The sequence below is a fragment of the Oncorhynchus clarkii genome, chromosome 9 (genome assembly GCF_045791955.1).
Source record: "Oncorhynchus clarkii lewisi isolate Uvic-CL-2024 chromosome 9, UVic_Ocla_1.0, whole genome shotgun sequence".
In the NCBI taxonomy this organism is placed as follows: Eukaryota; Metazoa; Chordata; class Actinopteri; order Salmoniformes; family Salmonidae; genus Oncorhynchus; species Oncorhynchus clarkii.
In genome coordinates, this window is record NC_092155.1 from 66360818 (window position 1) to 66381509 (window position 20692).

General features: G+C 44.5%; 1 pseudogene; it reads right to left on the reverse strand.

Moving 5' to 3' along the window:
• Positions 1-1133: 1133 nt before the first annotated feature.
• LOC139417602 (natural resistance-associated macrophage protein 2-like) lies at positions 1134-15480 on the reverse strand (annotated as a pseudogene).
• Between the last annotated feature and the right edge of the window lie 5212 nt (positions 15481-20692).

The following is a 20692-nucleotide window of genomic DNA, read 5'->3' on the forward strand; positions in this document are numbered from 1 at the left end:
TATGCAGGGAAAGATTGGCTCATAGAGAAAAACAAAAACTCCTCCTTACATAAGGCTGCTGCCTCAATGACAGGAAAACGTTCCCAGCCACCACAATGCAAAGAAAACCTGTTTGGCGCTCTATTTCACAGTCACAGCACGGCACTTGAGGACTAAAATATGCTAAACTCTTATAACAATGACTCTACCAGTCTTCTACAGGAAATGTAATGACACAATTGTGCATACTAGCATAAGAATTCCAATCAACAACATTAGCTATACACGGTAGCAATTGCATCCAGAAGCAATCAAGACTTATATTTGAGGTGAGATAAGATGAACATGGTGGATGTACAAATAAAAATAAAGTGATGCACTTTCACAATATGTAAAAACTCATGGCATTAAATGTTTGTTGTTCAGACTACAGTACTGGTAGTCTGGTACTTTTAAACATTACCATTCATTTTAGTCAACAGTGCCTCCCTGTGGCAGAATGCTAGGCTTCTGTCAAGCACGTGCATTATGAAACCTGTGCTGTGAGGCTATGCAATGAGCCTTGAAGGTGATATTAGGAAAGGGAGATATCTTGTCCCTTGTACAACAGAATGCATTCAACTGAAATGTCTTCTGCATTTAACGCAATACCTCTGAATTAGAGAGGTGCGGGGGGCTGCCTTAATCGACAACCACGTTGCTCAGGGGAAGAACGACAGATTGTCAGCTCTGGGATTCGATCCAGCAACCTTTTGGTTACTGGCCCAAAGATTATACAGACAAGACAAACAAACAGGTAGAGGGCAAACACTGATCTCATAGCACATCAAATAGATGGCCCTAATATTTATGTGATGGTCAATGGCATCTAATGGAAAAGTAGTTTCAGGAGTTGAGGAATGCTAGGCTTCTGTCAAGCACCGACATTATGAAACCATTTACCATTTTTCTATGGTAGATCTCATTGACACCACATACAAAAAAATAGGAGAATCTATTTGAGTTAACCATTTCAAGATGTAATTCAGTCACTAAGTGAATAAATAATATATTGACATTTACAGTACCATTTCACAATAATTTTCTAGACTCATCACAAAGCAAGTCCTATTACCATTAATATGTCAATTAACTTAAAAATATCCCAAGGATCCTCACATAGCCACACACAGCTGCTGTATCAGAACTGTGGTGTCGTTCCTGACCCTGCCGTTGACATCCAGACAGGACACGCCTAATGCTATCAGACTAAACAACACCTAGAGAGAGGGAGAAAGGGGTGTGAGAGATTCAGTACAATGTATAATCATTCTACTGCCAGGAGGTCATTCTCACACATATAACTGTCCTCATGCAAAGTTTGTCAAATGATTAATAACTGACTCAGTGGTTGAAGATTAAAGTGGTCCTCTATATTACCAATTTAGTTTAGTATGCATTGCACGACATAGAAATCAAAGAGTGAAAAACCTTTAAAACTAACCACACAAAGCTTTCAGTAATAAATAAACAGCCTAAACTAAAATAAATACTTACCAGGTAACCTACAAATCCCAAATATCCTATGCAAAGAAAAGCAGCCAGCACATATAGCCAGCCACACGCTGTCCAAAACTGTCACATAGATGACCACAAAGTACATGTTGATACAAAACACTAGCAGGATCACAACTCCTCCCCAATCTTCCAAAATCTGAAAGAATGGTGATAGCAACAGAAATCATTCGGATCAAAAATAATGTACGTTGAATCTTCTCATATTATCATATGATGTTCTTTAAAATATACCATTTAATGTAGTTAAAATTGTAACGTTTTCAGCATATTCACAGTATACTTACAATCCATTGGCTAATTCAGTCATGAGGGATGACAAACTGGTGAGGATGGGAATCAAAGTAAATGGCAGCTGAGTGACAGAAACAGAAAGCATCAACCAACTATTCTGTTGGAGTGGCAGCTGAGTGAGAGAAACAGAAAGCATCAACCAACTACTCTGTTGGAATGGCTGCTGAGAGAGAGAAACAGAAAGCATTAACCAACTAATCTGTTGGAATGGCAGCTGAGTGATAGAAACAGAAATCATCAACCTACTACTCTGTTGGAATGCAACAGCTTGCCTGGGATTAGGGTATGGGTTGAGCCGGGGTGTGTAGCTGAAGCTAGAGCTAGGTTTGTGGTTGAGACAGGGGTTAGGGTTGGACCGGGTTGTGGACATGAAGCTAGGGTTAGGGTTAGGGTAAAGGCTAGGGTTGAACCAGGCTGTGGAGATAAAACTAGGGTTAGGGTTATGGTTAGGGTTGAGGCTAGAGTTAGGGTGGAACTGGGTTGTGGACATGAAGGTAGGGTTAGGGTTGAGGCTAGGGTTAGGATTGAGCTGGGGTGTGGTCTAGGGTGTCCACGCTTAAAATACCCAAAATGCGGAACAATAGGATGATTTTGCAAGACATTCACAGGATATTGTAGCCCACACAGGCTCTCGAGTGGCGCAGAGGTCTAAGACAATGCATCTCAGTGCTAGTAGGCGTCACTACAGACTCCCTTGTCGAATCCAGGCTGTGTCACAACCGGCTGTGATTGGGAGTTCCATAGGGTGGCGCAAGTCGTCCAGGTTTGGCCGCTGTAGGCCGTCATTGTAAACAAAACTGTGTTCTTAACTGACTTGTCTAGTTAAATAAAGGTTACATTTAAAAATGCAAAACATGAACAAAAATGGTCAGCACCAATGTTCTTGAGCGCAAACTTCAAAGTTGTGACAATTCTGTAAACACTGAGAATGTACCCACTTTAAAGTACAGTTTTAACCTTGGCCAAGTGGGATACTGTGGCTATTTGATCATAATGTAGTTGTCCCCATAAAAAATTATGGAGAAAATGCATCCCATAACATTTTAACATGGAAATTGCTGTTCTGTCATTCAACCTACATTAGCAGCCAATGTGTGGTGTTCAATGTAGGCCTACAGTCGTGGCAAAAAGTTGAGAATGACACAAATATTAATTTCCACAAAGTTTGCTGCTTCAGTGTCTTACACATTTTTGTCAGATGTTACTATGGAATACTGAAGTATAATTACAAGCATTTCACAGGTGTCAAAGGCTTTTATTGACAATTACATGAAGTTGATGTAAAGAGTCAATATTTGCAGTGTTGACCCTTCTTTTTCAAGACATCTGCAATCCGTCCTGGCATGCTGTCAATTAACTTCTGGGCCACATTCTGACTGAAGGCAGCCCATTCTTGCATAATCAATGCTTGGAGTTTGTCAGAATTTGTGGGTTTTTGTTTGTCTACCCGCCTCTTGAGGATTGAACACAAGTTCTCAATGGGATTAAGGTCTGGGGAGTTTCCTGGCCATGGACCCAAAATATCGATGTTTTTTTCCCCAAGCCACTTAGTTATCACTTTTGCCTTATGGCAAGGTACATGCTGGAAAAGGTGTTGTTCGTCACCAAACTGTTCCTGGATGGTTGGGAGAAGTTGCTCTCGGAGGATGTGTTGGTACCATTCTTTATTCATGGCCGTGTTCTTTGGCAAAATTGTGAGTGAGCCCACTCCCTTGGCTGAGAAGCAACCCCACGCATGAATGGTCTCAGGATGCTTTACTGTTGGCATGACACAGGATTGATGGTAGCGCTCACCTTGTCTTCTCAGGACAAGCTTTTTTCCGGATGCCCCAAACAATCGAAAGGGGATACATCAGAGAAAATGACTTTACCCCAGTCCTCAGCAGTCCAATCCCTGTACCTTTTGCAGAATATCAGTCTGTCCCTGATGTTTTTCCTGGAGAGAAGTGGCTTCTTTGCTGCCCTTCTTGACACCAGGCCATCCTCCAAAAGTCTTCGCCTCACTGTACGTGCAGATGCACTCACACCTGCCTGCTGCCATTCCTGAGCAAGCTCTGTACTGGTGGTTCCCTGATCCCGTAGCTGAATCAACTTTAGGAGACGGTCCTGGCGCTTGCTGGACTTTCTTGGGCACCCTGAAGCCTTCTTCACAACAATTGAACCGCTCTCCTTGAAGTTCTTGATGATCTGATAAATTGTTGATTTAGGTGAAATCTTACTGGCATTTATTTCCTTGCCTGTGAAGCCATTTTTGTGCAAAGCAATGATGACAGCACGTATTTCCTTGCAGGTAACCATAATTGACAGAGGAAGAACAATGATTACAAGCACCACCCTCCTTTTTGTATTGGTTTTCTGTATGAGAAGGAGAGTCGGACCAAAATGCAGCGTGTAGATTGCGATCCATGTTTTAATAACCAAACGTAAAACACGAATCAATACAAACACTACAAAATAAAGAACGTAATGAACGTAACGAAAACCTAAACAGCCCTATCTGGTGAAAACACATAGACAGGAACAATCACCCACAAACGCACAGTGAAACCCAGGCTACCTAAATATGGTTCCCAATCAGAGACAATGACGAACACCTGCCTCTGATTGAGAACCATATCAGGCCGAACATAGAACTGGACAAACTAGACATGTAACATAGAATGCCCACTCAGATCACACCCTGACCAACCAAAACATAGAAACATACAAAGTAAACTATGGTCAGGGTGTGACACTTTTGAAGCTTCCAGTCTGTTATTCAAACTCAATCAGCATGACAGAGTGATCTCCAGCGTTGTCCTCGTCAACACTCACACCTGTGTTAACGAGAGAATCACTGACATGATGTCAGCTGGTCCTTTTGTGGCAGGGCTGAAATGCAGTGGAAATGTGTTTTGGGGATTCAGTTAATTTGCATGGCAAAGAGGGACTTTGCAATTAATTGCAATTCATCTTATCACTCTTCATAACATTCTGGAGTATAGGCAAATTGCCATCATACAAACTGAGGCAGCAGACTTGATATTTGTGTAATTCTCAAAACTTTTGGCCACGACTGTACATTCCATGAGACTTTTGAAAAAAACATACAGGGTTTGACATTAACCTGTTTATCCTACAGATAAGGCAGATAAGGAGGTGACTGAAAATGTTTTTGTGTTGTGTAATGCAAGAAGTCACTACAAAATAAAATGCATTATTATTTCCATATCATTATTACATAGAATCAGACAAATGATGCTACCCTCTGCCTATTGGCTACTTAGCTTATTCAAGTCTGTCTCAAAATACAACACTGCCCCTTTAAGACAAAAAAATCTTTCTCTACTTGACTCACTTTTAAAAGATGTCTAGAAATGTACGTACACGTTTTCTGCTCTTGTAGGAAGCAATCATTCCCCTATTGCTGACTACAAATGATCTATAACAGGGCCAGTAACTCACGAACTAGCAAAGGATATGAACTAAATGTGGACGTGGCTACATGCAGCTCTTGCTTTGATTTCAAAACAAGCACAGGACCACAGCTGTAAACATAGTCCAGTTCAAAGTAAATGGCAAAGATCCATATATGGCAATGGTCTATTTGCACATAGGCCTAGTGCAGCTCTGATTGGTTATGCTGCACAGGTCTATGTAGAGTATGGGCGCAATAGATTCCTACTCAGATACGTTCTGCCTACAGCAAAATCTCTTGCATATTTCGTTTTGGTATGAAAGTGGCCAGTATTAGTTGATTCGATCACAACTGTCACAGTAAAGGAAAACGTTGATAGCGTTAACGCACAGGGAAAACTCAGCAGTCAAGGGGGAGCTGCGTGGCATAGAGGCAACATTGGGTATAGGGTATATAAACATAAAGTGGCATAGTTTAAAGTGGCTAGTGATACATGTATTACATAAAGATGACAAGATGCAGTAGATGATATAGAGTACAGTATATACATATACATATGAGATGAGTAATGTAGGGTATGTAAACATGAAATTAAGTGGCATTGTTTAAAGTGGCTAGTGATACATTTTTACATAAATTCCCATCAATTTCCATTATTAAATTTTCTGGAGTTGAGTCAGTGTGTTGGCAGCAGCCACTCAATGTTAATGGTGGCTGTTTAACAGTCTGATGGCCTTGAGATATAAGCTGTTTTTCAGTCTCTCGGTCCTTGCTTTGATGCACCTGTACTAACCTCGCCTTCTGGATGATAGCGGGGTGAACATGCAGTGGCTCGGGTGGTTGTTGTCCTTGATGATCTTTATGGCCTTCCTGTGACATCGGGTGGTGTAGGTGTCCTGGAGGGCAGGTAGTTTGCCCCCGGTGATGCGTTGTGCAGACCTCACTACCCTCTGGAGAGCGGTTGTGGGCGGAGCAGTTGCCGTACCAGGCGGTGATACAGCCCGACAGTATGTGCATCTGGTGAAGTTTGTGAGTGCTTTTGGTGACAAGCCGAATTTCTTCAGCCTCCTGAGTTTGAAGAGGCGCTGCTGCGCCTTCTTCACAATGCTGTCTGTGTGGGTGGACCAATTCAGTTTGTCCGTGATGTGTAAGCCGAGGAACTTAAAACTTACTATACTCTCCAATACTGTCCCGTCGATGTGGATCGGGGGGTGCTCCCTCTGCTGTTTCCTGAAGTCCACAATCATGTCCTTTGTTTTGTTGAGTGTGAGGTTATTTTCCTGACAGCACACTCCGAGGGCCCTCACCTGCTCCCTGTAGGCCGTCTCGTCATTGTTGGTAATCAAGCCTACCACTGTAGTGTCGTCCGCAAACTTGATGATTGAGTTGGAGGCGTGCATGGCCAGTCGTCGGTGAACAGGGAGTACAGGAGAGGGCTCAGAACGCACCCTTGTGGGCAGTGTTGAGGATCAGCGGGGTGGAGATGTTGTTACCTACCCTCACCACCTGGGGGCGGCCCATCAGGAAGTCCAGTACCCAGTTGCACAGGGCGGGGTCGAGACCCAGGGTCTCGAGCTTGATGACGAGTTTGGAGGGTACTATGGTGTTAAATGCTGAGCTGTAGTCGATGAACAGCATTCTCACATACAGTGGGGCAAAAAAGTATTTAGTCAGCCACCAATTGTGCAAGTTCTCCCACTTAAAAAGATGAGAGAGGCCTGTAATTTTCATCATATATACACTTCAACTATGACAGACAAAATTAGAAAAAAAATCCAGAAAATCACATTGAAGGATTTTTAATGAATTTATTTGCAAATTATGGTGGAAAATAAGTATTTGCAAACAAGCAAGATTTCTACAAACAAGCAAGATTTCTGGCTCTCACAGACCTGTAACTTCTTCTTTAAGAGGCTCCTCTGTCCTACACTCGTTACCTGTATTAATGGCACCTGTTTGAACTTGTTATCAGTATAAAGGACATCTGTCCACAACCTCAAACAGTCACACTCCAAACTCCACAAAGAGCTGTCAAAGAACACCAGAAACAAAATTGTAGACCTGCACCAGGCTGGGAAGACTGAATCTGCAACAGGTAAGCAGCTTGGTTAGAAGAAATCAACTGTGGGAGCAATTATTAGGAAATGGAAGACATACAAGACCACTGATAATCTCCCTCGATCTGGGGCTCCACGCAAGATCTCACCCCGTGGGGTCAAAATGATCACAAGAACGGTGAGCAAAAATCCCAGAACCACACAGGGGGACCTAGTGAATGACCTGCAGAGAGCTGGGACCAAAGTAACAAAGCCTACCATCAGTAACACACTACGCCGCCAGGGACTCAAATCCTGCAGTGCCAGACGTGTCCCCCTGCTTAAGCCAGTACATGTCCAGGCCCGTCTGAAGTTTAATAGAGAGCATTTGGATAATCCAGAAGAAGATTGGGAGAATGTCATATGGTCAGATGAAACCAAAATATAACTTTTTGGTAAAAACTCAACTCGTCGTGTTTGGAGGACAAAGAATGCTGAGTTGCATCCAAAGAACACCATACCTACTGTGAAGCATGGGGATGGAAACATCATGCTTTGGGGCTGTTTTTCTGCAAAGGGACCAGGACGACTGATCCGTGTAAAGGAAAGAATGAATGGGGCCATGTGTCGTGAGATTTTGAGTGAAAACCACCTTCCATCAGCAAGGGTATTGAAGATGAAACGTGGCTGGGTCTTTCAGCATGACAATGATCCCAAACACACCGCCCAGGCAACAAAGGAGTGGCTTCGTAAGAAGCATTTCAAGGTCCTGGAGTGGCCTAGCCAGTCTCCAGATCTCAACCCCATAGAAAATCTTTGGAGGGAGTTGAAAGTCCGTGTTGCCAAGCAACAGCCCCAAAACATCACTGCTCTAGAGGATATGTGCATGGAGGAATGGGCCAAAATACCAGCAACAGTGTGTGAAAACCTTGCGAAGACTTACAGAAAACGTTTGACCTCTGTCATTGCCAACAAAGGGTATATAACAAAGTATTGAGATAGTTTTCAGTTTCGCGCGAATGCTGCCATCAATCCCCGGTTTCTGGTTTGGGAATGTTTTAATCGTTGCTGTGGGTATAACATCGTCAATGCACTTTCTAATGAACTCGCTCACCGAATCAGCGTATTCGTCAATGTTGTTGTTGGACACAATGCGGAACATATCCCAATCCACGTGATCGAAGCAGTTTTCCGCGTCACGGAAGTTAGAATAACAGTGATTCAGGGTTTTCCCAGCCCTGGTTGCGCAATCGATTTGCTGATAGAATTTAGGGAGTCTTGTTTTCAGATTAGCCTAGTTAAAATCCCCAGCTACAATGAATGCAGCCTCAGGATATGTGGTTTCCAGTTTACATAGAGTCAAATAAAGTTTGTTCAGGGCCATCGATGTGTCTGCTTGGGGGGGACTATATACGGCTGTGATTATAATCAAAGAGAATTCCCTTGGTAGATAATGCGGTCGACATTTGATTGTGAGGAATTCTAAATCAGGTGAACAGAAGTACTTGAGTTCCTGTATGTTGTTATGATCACACCACGTCTCGTTAATCATAAGGTATACCCCCCCTCCCCCGCCCCTCTTCTTACCAGAAAGATGCTTGTTTCTGTCAGTGCGATGAGTGAAGAAACCAGCTGGCTGCACCAACTCCGTTAGCGTCTCTCGAGTGAGCCATGTTTCCGTGAAGCAAAGAACGTTACAGTCTCTGATGTCTCTCTGGAATGCTACCCTTGCTCGGATTTCATCAACCTAGTTGTTAAGAGACTGGACATTGGCGAGTAGTATGCTAGGGAGTGGTGCGCGATGTTCCCGTCTCCGGAGCCTGACCAGAAGACCGCCTCGTTTGCCCCTTTTACGGCATCGTTGTTTGGGGTCGTTGGGAGAGTCATATTCCTGGTCGTAATGATGGTGAGTTGACGTTGCTCTTATATTCAGTATTTCCTCCCGACTGTATGTAATGAAACCTAAGATTACCTGGGGTACGAATGTAGGAAATAACACGTAAAAAAAAAGAAAATACTGCATAGTTTCCTAGGAACGCGAAGCGAGGCGGCCATCTCTGTCGGCGCCGGAAGAAATCATGGAGCATGGAGTCTGGAGAGCCTCACAAATTTGACTAAATCACCTATCTTTCAGTCTAATCTGACTATTTACTTACTGTTCTAGCTCCTCGTCAGAAACACGCTTTTTTTTAGTAGTTATGCATAACTGTCCTCTCCAAGTTTAGCTGGTATTTATCCAGAAAGGATTTGAGAAACGTGATTAGTTGATGATAGGTCTATGACATTGGCCGCCTATAACTCGTCTTGCGCTGCGAAGAATGTCAGATCTCAACAATGATTGAAGAAGTGTTTAACATCACCAGTACCATATCCTTATGATATACACTGCTAAAAAAAAACTGAAGGGAACACCAAAATAACACATCCTAGATCTGAATGAATGAAATATTCTTATTAAATACTTTTTTCTTTACATAGTTGAATGTGCTGACAACAAAATCACACAAAAATTATTAATGGAAATCAAATTTATCGACCCATGGAGGTCTGGATTTGGAGTCACACTCAAAATTAAAGTGGAAAACCACACTACAGGCTGATCCAACTTTGATGTAATGTCCTTAAAACAAGTCAAAATGAGGATCAGTAGTGTGTGTGGCCTCCACGTGCCTGTATGACCTCCCTACAATGCCTGGGCATGCTCCTGATGAGGTGGCGGATGGTCTCCTGAGGGATCTCCTCCCAGACCTGGACTAAAGCATCCGCCAAATCCTGGACAGTCTGTGGTGCAACGTGGCGTTGGTGGAGACATGATGTCCCAGATGTGCTCAATTGGATTCAGGTCTGGGGAATGGGCGGGCCAGTCCATAGCATCAATGCCTTCCTCTTGCAGGAACTGCTGACACACTCCAGCCACATGAGGTCTAGCATTGTCTTGCATTAGGAGGAACCCAGGGCCAACCGCACCAGCATATGGTCTCACAAGGGGTCTGAGGATCTCATCTCGGTACCTAATGGCAGTCAGGCTACCTCTTTGCGGCCCCCCAAAGAAATGCCAACCCACACCATGACTGCCCCACCGCCAAACCGGTCATGCTGGAGGATGTTGCAGGCAGCAGAACGTTCTCCACGACGTCTCCAGACTCTGTCACGTCTGTCACATGTGCTCAGTGTGAATCTGCTTTCATCTGTGAAGAGCACAGGGCGCCAGTGGCGAATTTGCCAATCTTGGTGTTCTCTGGCAAATGCCAAACGTCCTGCACGGTGTTGGGCTGTAAGCACAACCCCCACCTGTGGACGTCGGACCCTCATACCACCCTCATTGAGTCTGTTTCTGACCGTTTGAGCAGACACATGCACATTTGTGGCCTGCTGGAGGTAATTTTGCTCTGGCAGTGCTCCACCTGCTCCTCCTTGCACAAAGGCGGAGGTAGCGGTCCTGCTGCTGGGTTGTTGCCCTCCTACGGCCTCCTCCACATCTCCTGATGTACTGGCCTGTCTCCTGGTAGCGCATCCAAGCTCTGGACACTACGCTGACAGACACAGCAAACCTTCTTGCCACAGCTCGCATTGATGTGCCATCCTGGATGAGCTGCACTACCTGAGCCACTTGTGTGGGACTCCGTCTCATGCTACCACTAGAGTGAAAGCACCGCCAGCATTCAAAAGTGACCAAAACATCAGCCAGGAAGCATAGGAACTGAGAAGTGGTCTGTGGTCACCACCTGCAGAACCACTCCTTTATTGGGGGTGTCTTGCTAATTGCCTAGAATTACAACCTGTTGTCTATTCCATTTGCACAACAGCATGTGAAATGTATTGTCAATCAGTGTTGCTTCCTAAGTGGACAGTTTGATTCCACAGAAGTGTGATTGACTTGGAGTTACATTGTGTTGGATAAGTGTTCCCTTTATTTTTTTGAGCAGTGTATATCCTTTCATAAAGCCAAACGTGACTGCAAGAGACTGGTTGGAGTGTCTGACTGAAATACGGGACAAATCAACCTTTTTTTCTAAAGTAGTGGTGTTTGAATTTGTTGATCAAATGCGGGATATGATTGTTTGGTTGCACGACATAGGACAAAGGGACAAAATGCAGGACTTCCTGACATAATGTGGGACATGTGGTCACCCTAGTGTAGGCATGGGGGGGTTAGGATTAGGGTTGAGGGTTAGGGTTGAGGATAGAGTAAGGGTTGAGCTGGGGTGTGGACATGAAACTAGATTAAGGGGATCTGCTGTCTGACCTGACTCATCTACTTAAAGAAATGTATTTATTTTTAAACAAAAAAACCTGCATGCTCTGCAACACGTTGAGGAAGTCGTTCATGGGTGACGTCCTTGAAGATGGCTACCAGAAGGGTGGGCGTGATGCCGATGGAGCGGGTCAGCAACACCCGAGAGAAATGGGACAAGTGTAGGTTCAGAAAGCTCTGTAGGGAAGAGACTGGGTTCAAAATCTTTAACTCTGATTTTCATTTAGCTACTGTAAGGTTTTCTATGATGTTAGTTGTGATGAGAGAGCTGAGCCACTGTCATTTTATCTTCTTACCATCACAAACGCTCCACAGCCTGATACCTGGTATTATTTAGTCATCGACAGACAGTTAAAGCAATTAACAGATCAATACATCTAATTGATCTAGGGGTTGACTTGTAAATAGGGCAGAGTTATAGGTGAGTCTAAGAGGATCTCATCTCCCAATTCAATTGACCTTGAATTAATAAATGAATGAGTTCTTGCACAATCCTCCATGACAAACTATCCTGAGTAGGTCCCAGTCATGGTTGTCCCAGGCTAGAACACACCTAGCCTACACTCATTCATTGTCTTACATCAGATCGCGTCACTCCTACGCGACGCTCATCCCTTAAACGATCAGTGCAGGTGGAATCAACACGCTCTCTGACTTAAGACAATGTGCCTACACCAGGAAAAACCTGAATGTTGGCATTCAGCCTGAGGGTGAAAGGGCAGCCTTAACCCTTTGAAAATGTTCACCTGCAGTGTCTAATTGTTCAACAGGAACAGATCTAGATGAGGATGTGTTGATTTACAGACTTCATGCTGAAATAAAGAGCCACAAGACATGTTAATAACGACAACATCAACGTCTAGAAGCAACACAGCATTGAAATAAAAGAAAAAAAGAAAAGAAACATCCTCTCACTGTCAACTGCGTTTATTTTCATCAAACTTAACATGTGTAAATATTTATATGAACATAACAAGATTCAACAACTGAGACATAAACTGAACAAGTTCCACAGACATGTTGTCACGATCATTATAAGGAGTGGACCAAGATTCAGCGTGGTATGTTTCCATCCTTTTAATTAGGAAGAGAAAAACTCAAAGAACAAAAACAATAAAGCTCACAAATGAACCGTGACGCTGATATAATGTTCACTGGCAAGTATACCTAGACAAGATCCCACAAAGCACAATGGGAAAATGGCTGTCAAAATATGATCCCGAATCAGAGACAACGATGATTGGGAACCATACCAGGCCAACATAGATCAATAATCACCTAGAGAACCCACCCTAGTCACTGTCCGAACCAACACAGAGAATAAACAGCTCTCTATGGTCAGGGCGTGACACATGTGACCAACATAAATTAAATAATGCGTCCCTGAACAAAGGGGGGGCACTACAACTTGTCCCTGAACAAACAGAGGGCACTACAATGTTTATCCACTCAGAGAGCACATATAAACTCAGAAAAAAAGAAACATCCCTTTTTCAGGACCCTGTCTTTCAAAGATAATTCATACAAATCCACATAACTTCACAAATCTTCATTGTAAAGGGTTTAAACACTGTTTCCCATGCTTGTTCAATGAACCATAAACAATTAATGAACATGCACCTGTGGAACGGTTGTTAAGACACAAACAGATTACAGACGGTAGGAAATTAAGGTCACAGTTATGAAAACTTAAGACACTAAAGAGGCCTATCTACTGACTCTGAAAAGCACCAAAAGAAAGATGCCCAGGGTCCATGCTCATCTGTGTGAACGTGCCTTAGGCATGCTGCAAGGAGGCATGAGGACTGCAGATGTGGCCAGGGCAATAAATTGCAATGTTCGTACTATAAGACGCCCAAGACAGCGCTACAGGGAGACAGGACAGACAGCTGATCATCCTTGCAGTGGCAGACCACGTGTAACAACACCTGCACAGGATCAGTACATCCGAACATCACACCTGCGGGACAGGCACAGGATGGCAACAACAACTGCCCGAGTTACACCAGGAATGCACAGTCCCTCAATCAGTGCTCATACTGTCCACAATAGGCTGAGAGAGGCTGGACTGAGGGCTTGTATGCCTGTTGCAAGGATGGTCCTTACCAGACATCACCGGCAACAACGTTGCCTATGGGCAGAAACCCACCGTCGCTGGACCAGACAGGGCTGGCAAAAAGTGCTCTTCACTGACGAGTCGCGGTTTTGTCTCACCAAGGGTGATGATCGGATTCGCGTTTATTGTCAAAGGAATGAGCGTTACACCGAGGCCTGTACTCTGGAACAGGATCGATTTGGAGGTGGAGGGTCCGTCATGGTCTGGGGCGGTGTGTCACAGCATCATCAGACTGAGCATGTTGTCATTGCAGGCAATCTCAACGCTGTGCGTTACAGGGAAGACATCCTCCTCCCTCATGTGGTACCCTTCCTGCAGGCTCATCCTGACATGACCCTCCAGCATGACAATGTCACCAGCCATACTGCTCGTTCTGTGTGTGATTTCCCGCAAGACAGGAATGTCAGTGTTCTACCATGGCCAGCGAAGACCCCGGATCTCAATCCCATTGAGCACGTCTGGGACCTGTTGGATCGGAGGGTGAGGGCTAGGGCCATTCCCCCCAGAAATGTCCAGGAACTTGCAGGTGCCTTGGTGGAAGAATGGGGTAACATCTCATAGCAAGAACTGGCAAATCTGGTGCAGTCCATGAGGAGGAGAGGCACTGCAGTGCTTAATGCAGCTAGTGGCCACACCAGATACTAACTGTAACTTTTGATTTTGACCCACCCCCTTTGTTCAGGGACACATTTTTCCATTTCTATTAGTCACATGTATGTTTATGTCTCAGTTATTGAATCTTGTATGTTCATACAAATATTTGCACATGTTAAGTTTGCTGAAAATTAACACAGTTGACCATGAGAGGACGTTTATTTTTTTACTGAGTTTATAATCACTGCTACAAGGCAGGCAGGTTACATTGTAATGTACATAAGATTGGTGATTTACTGTCCTTGTGCTTGTCTCCACTCCCCTCCAGGTGTTGGCCATTTTCCCCATTATCCCTTGTGTATTTATACCTGTGTTGGACCAGCTCTGCAATGCCATCTCCTCCCAAGGAGCCCTCATTGGTAGACACAAGGAGATGCTTCGTGGTCTGATGGAAGGGTTCCAGGACGTGGCCGGACGTCACGACCTAGCATTAGATGCTTTGCGGGAGCAATTCCTTGGCTTGCCTACTAGGCAGCCTACAATGACGGTAACCTCCCAGCCCCTCAGTAACCCGGCTGATAGCAGCGCCGTCACCCCGGCTTCCCGGGAACTCCCCCGGAGTGCTACGATGGAGATTCCAGAAACTGCCAGGCCTTTCGCTCCCAATGTTCCCTCCTTTTCGAGCTGCAGCCTTCTTCGTTCCCCTCGGACCGCTCAAAGATAGCGTACATTATTATGCTGAAGTCCGGTAGGGCACTCGCCTGGGCCACGGCGGTGTGGGAGCAATAATACGTTGCCTGCTCAGTCTGGAGGTATTTGTGAGGAAGGTGAGATGTTTGAGGCTCTATGCGGTGCAGCGGAGGGTACCTGGAACCCAGAAGCGCTGTTCGACGCATTCCTGCACAGATTATCGGCGGGGGTAAAGGACGAGCTTGCAGCCCGGGAACTACCGATGGATCTCAACTCACTCATCCCCTTAACCTTCCATTTCCATGGATGGTTATGGGAATGTAGTAGGGAGAAGTGGTCTGATCACGGTCCCAATCGCTCACTCAAGGATCCCACCTTGCATCTGATGACCTCCGGAATTCCCAGAGAGGATCCGAGCTTACCCGAGTTCCTCCAAAAGACTCCGAAGACCGCCGAGTTGCCTCTTCCCGAGCCGATGCAGCTCGGCAGGGCTAGGCTGCGTCCAGCCAAATGCGTACGCAGACTGAACACCCAGAGTTGTCTGTATTGCGGTACTTTCAGTCATTATGTGTCTGCCTGTCCCTTCAAGAGACCCAGCTCATTCATTGGAGTGAGTACTCTGGTGGGTCTTAAAGAGAATTATTCTTCTCCCCTTACTCGCCCACCTCTCCATGCCACCCTGCTGTGGGGCGGCCATTCCAAGTCTCTCCAGGTACTCATCGACTCGGGGTGTCCGAGCTGGGCATCCCCACTCAACCCCGCTCCATTTCCATGGGTGTTAGAGTCCTGGATGGGCGCTCTATAGGTCGGATCACCCACCAGACCACCCCAGTAAACCTACGAGTGTCGGGGAACCACAGCGAGACGATCCAATTCCTGCTGGTTGAGTCTCCGCAGGTTCCCATGGTATTGGGATTCTCTTGGCTCCAGCGACACAATCCCTCCATTGACTGGGCTACTGGTGCCAACATGGGCTGGAGCCTGTCCTGCCACTCTCATTGCCTGAAGTCAGCTCTGCCTGCCCCAGGACATCTTCCTGGGGGCTTGGAAATTTCCCCGGACCCTGCTCCGCAGAGTACCAGGACCTCCGGGAGAGGTTCAGTAAGGCCCGGGCAACTTCTCTTCAGCAGCACGGACCGGTATCCAAGAAGGTCAAGCTATAGTGCCGTGGCTACTACCCCAGAAGCCGAGACCTTTTCCCCCTGCTCCAAGATCAATAGCCCCTCTGCTGTTCGTCCTCTGTTGCCCCGTACCCTCCGTATTTTTCCTACCTTTTCTGTGTCTGGAGTTAAAACCATGTATAACTGCCCCTTGTCTCCTGTTTCCATGCCCACCCCTCTCCCTCGTCTCATCAACGGCCGACTGGCATACATGGTGAGACGCCTCCAGAATGTTCGACCTCTGGGCAGGTGATTCCAGTACATGGTTGACTGGGAGGGGTATGGCCCGGAAGAGAGGTTCTGGGTCTCCACTAGGGACAACCTGGACCCAGCCCTCATCTCTGAGTCTCAGCGTCAGCACCCCGTTCAACATGGTATGCCTCCAGGTAGGACACCAGGTGGCGTCCCTAAAGAGAGGGGGGGGGGGGGGGGCTGTTTCACCTGTCCTTGTGCTTGTCGCCATCCCCCTCCGGGTGTCACCCATCTTCCCCATTATCCCCTGTGTATTTATACCTGTGTTTTCTGTCTGTCTGTTGCCAGTTCATCTTGCCTGTTCAAGCCTACCAGAGTTTTGTCTCAGCTCCTGTTTTTCCCTAGTCTCTCTTTTTCGCATCCTCCTGGTTTTTTACCTGTCCTGACCCTGTACCCGCCCGCCTGACCACTGCCTGTCTCTGACCCTGACCCTAAGCCTGCCTGCCTGCCTGCCTTCCGTCCTGTGCCTTTGCTCCATCTCTGGATTACCGACATCTGTCTTACCCTGTCCCTGAGCCTGCCTGCCGTCCTGTACCTTGGCCGTCCTGTACCTGTACCTCTGTTCTGGAATGTCGACCCCTGCCTGCCTTGACCTGTCGTTTGCCTACCCTTGTGGTTACAATAAACATTGTTACTTCACACAGTCTGCACATGGGGCTTACCTTGATTCCTAATACCTGTTTTTTTCTGAGATGTGTTTGTCATGCAAACCCTAACTTCTGTGTTGTCTTTTGGACTCCCGCTGAAACAACCAGCCAACGTAACCGAACCTGCTCCTGTCATAGTACACTTTACTGTTCTATTTCTAGTGCTGCCTTACCTTCTCCATGCGTTGGCTCCTGGCCTGTGGGAAGACTGGGAGGTAGAGAAGAGATGTGGATGTTTTTAGGCTGGGGGTTTCTCTCTGCAAACACAAAGTGTTATAATTTAGGGTAGGTTGTGGTGTGGTAGGCTACACAAAAGATACCATAGCTTACTGTATACAAAAAACTAATCCAACCCATGTAAAGAGAACTGGGACTTTCCACAAACTGCACATTACAGGGTCTTGCTGAAAAAGGCCACACACAAACAATTGAACTGACTGAGTCAAATAATAAGCATGCACATTTTAGCTGTCAACAATTCATTGTATTATGGTGCCAGTTAATACATATTGCCCTCAAACATGGTGACAATGGAAATATGTTTTATACTTCATGCACTGAATACGGAAATAGCATGATAATGCATTGAACACAACCTGTACAGTACACACGTTTTAACAGTCAATGTAACAAATCAAATGGTGTCGCTACAGAGGTCTGCATTTTCCTCTAAAGCACTCAATATTACAACCCTACTGGCACATTACCTGTCATCAGAAACGAGAAGATGTTTTAACTGAAGCTCTTCATCCTCGTCTTCAAAGCGAAAGGTAGGCTACCTGTCCATTTATAAGTCCTCATCGACGATCAGGTATTCAGGAAAATAGTGTGCCTTACTGTATTAAAATAGCCAACTTCGTGAGTTTACACCTCATCCATACATTCAAATCATAGTTGCACCGTGTTGCAACTTATCTTGTCCACTGGTGTCTGAGCCATTGAGGGTGAGAGGAGGCCAGTAAAGGTGTGTTTACAAAGGCATGCACATTTTGATATTTTTTCCACTAATTGGTCTTATGACCAATCACATCACATCTTTTTACATTAGCTCTTTTTCAGAGCTGATCTGATTGGTCAAAGTATCAATTAGTCAAAAAAGATCAAAAGAGAGAGGGCAAAGTCACATTTGGCAATGTTTGATATGAATGTGCAGTATTTATATCACGTGCCCGGCCTACCTGGCTGGCTTTGTCCGAGCCTTAGGACTAGGTCATGTCTAGTATGATTACAGCTTTTGTCAAATTTGAAGTCAAAAGTTTATTTATTTGGCATTTTAGCTAACCTTAACCCTAAGTCTTTTCCTAACCTAAACCTAATTCTCCTAACTTGCTACGTTCATTCTCCTAACCTGCTGCTTAAGTTATCCTAAACCTGCTACAAAAAGTCAATTTTGACAAAAGCTGTATCCCTTCTAGACAAAACCCTAGGACTAGAGCCGTTGAGGTAACAATGAATGTATGGCATTGGGGCGCCATCTATCAGAATGATTAGGCCACACACCTGAATTAGACTACATTATGAAGAGAGAATTAGATGGTTAGGTCTCTAGGAGGCGACAAAGGAGGCGTCCTTTCTAGGAGGCGTCCTTTCCGTCTAGGAGGCGTCCTTTCCACAGTATGCAGAGATCATACTACAGTTTATTACATTGTAATAATGGCCTATGACAGAGATTCTAGTGTAATAATGGGCCTACGACAGAACTTCAATGTAATAATGGGCTTTTGACAGACCTTCTAATGTAATAAATGGCCTTTGACAGAACTTCTAATGTGATAATGGGCTTTTGATAGAACTTCTAATGTAATAATGGGCCAATGACAGAACTTCTAATGTCCATAAATTACCTACCTACACTACCGTTCAAAAGTTTGGGGTCCTTTCGAAATATCCTTGTTTTTGAAAGAAAAGCATTTTTTTTGTCCATTAAAATAACATCAAATTGATAAAAAATACAGTGTAGACATTGTTAATGTTGTAAATGACTATTGTAGCTGGAAACGGCAGATTTTCTTATGGAATATCTACATAGGCATACAGAGGCCCATTATCAGCAACCATCACTCCTGTGTTTCAATGGCATGTTGTGTTAGCTAATCAAAGTTTATAATTTTAAAAGGTTAATTGATCATTAGAAAACCCTTTTGCAATTATGTTAGCACAGCTGAAAACTGTGCTGTATACTACTCCTTTCACAGAACAGTGCAAACTGGCCCTAACCAGAATAAAAAGAGGGGGGAGGCCCCGGTGTACAACTGAGCAAGAGGATAAGTACATTAGACTATCTAGTTTGAGAAACAGATGCCTCACAAGTCCTCATCTAGCAGCTTCATTAAATAGTACCCTCAAAACACCCGTCTCAACGTCAACAGTGAAGAGGCAATTCCGGGATGCTGGCCTTCTAGGCAGAGTTGCAAAGAAAAAGCCATATCTCAGACTGGCCAATAAAAATAAAAGATTAAGATGGGCAAAAGAACACAGACACTGGACAGAGGAACTCGTTGAGACTGGTGTTTTGCGGGTACTATTTAATGAAGCTGCCAGATGAGGACTTGTGAGGCATCTGTTTCTCAAACTAGACAGTCTAATGTACTTATCCTCTTGATGAGGACTTCTTGGCAATTTCTCGCATGGAATTGCCTTCATTTCTCAGAACTAGAATAGACTGACGAGTTTCAGAAGAAAGATCTCTGTTTCTGGCCATTTTGAGCCTGTAATCGAACCCACAAATGCTGATGCTCCAGATACTCAACTAGTCTAAAGAAGGCCAGTTGTATTGCTTCTTTAATCAGAACAACAGTTTTCAGCTGTGTTAACATAATTGCAAAAGCGTTTTCTAATGATCAATTAGCCTTTTAAAATGATAAACTTGGATTAGCTAACACAACGTGCCATTGGAACACAGGAGTGATGGTTGCTGATAATGGGCCTCTGTACGCCTATGTAGATATTCCATTTAAAAAATCTGCCATTTCCAACTACAATAGTCATTTACAACACATTTACACTGTATTTCTAATCCATTTAATGTTGTTTTAACTTCTTAGGTCTAGGCCCCTTTTTTCTCCACTTCCTGTCTGAATGACGTGCCCATAGTAAACTGCCTGTAGTTCAGGCCCTGAAGCCAGGATATTCATGTAATTGGTACCATTGGAAAGAAAACACTTTGAAGTTCGTAGAAATGTTAAAATAATATAGGATAATATAAGACAATAGATATGGTAGGAGAAAATCCAAAGAATAACCAACCTGACATTTTTTTTGAGAGAGACTGTCCTCTTAGAAATGCAAGAGTAAGGTCATATTGAAAATAGCTCCCTGGATGCAATTCCTATGGCTTCCACAGGGTGTCAGCAGTCTATGTTCAAGGTTTCAGGCTTGTAACTTCAAAAACGAACAAGATAAATCAGTTTTAGTAGTGGGACACAGTCTTGTAAATTTGTGCTTGCGTGCGCCATAAAGAAATTGCTCACCTGCTAAAATCAGTTTCCTATTGAACATACTTATTTTCAAAATATATATTATAGTTTGATTACATTTTAGGGTATCTGAGGAGTAAATAGACATGTATTTTGACTTGTTGACACAAAGTTTAGGGGTAGATTTTTGGATTCCTTCCTCTGCTGTTGAACGAGTGGATTACTCAAATCGATGGCGCCAACTAAACAGACTTTTTGGGATATAAAGAAGGATTTTATCTAACAAAATGACACTACATGTT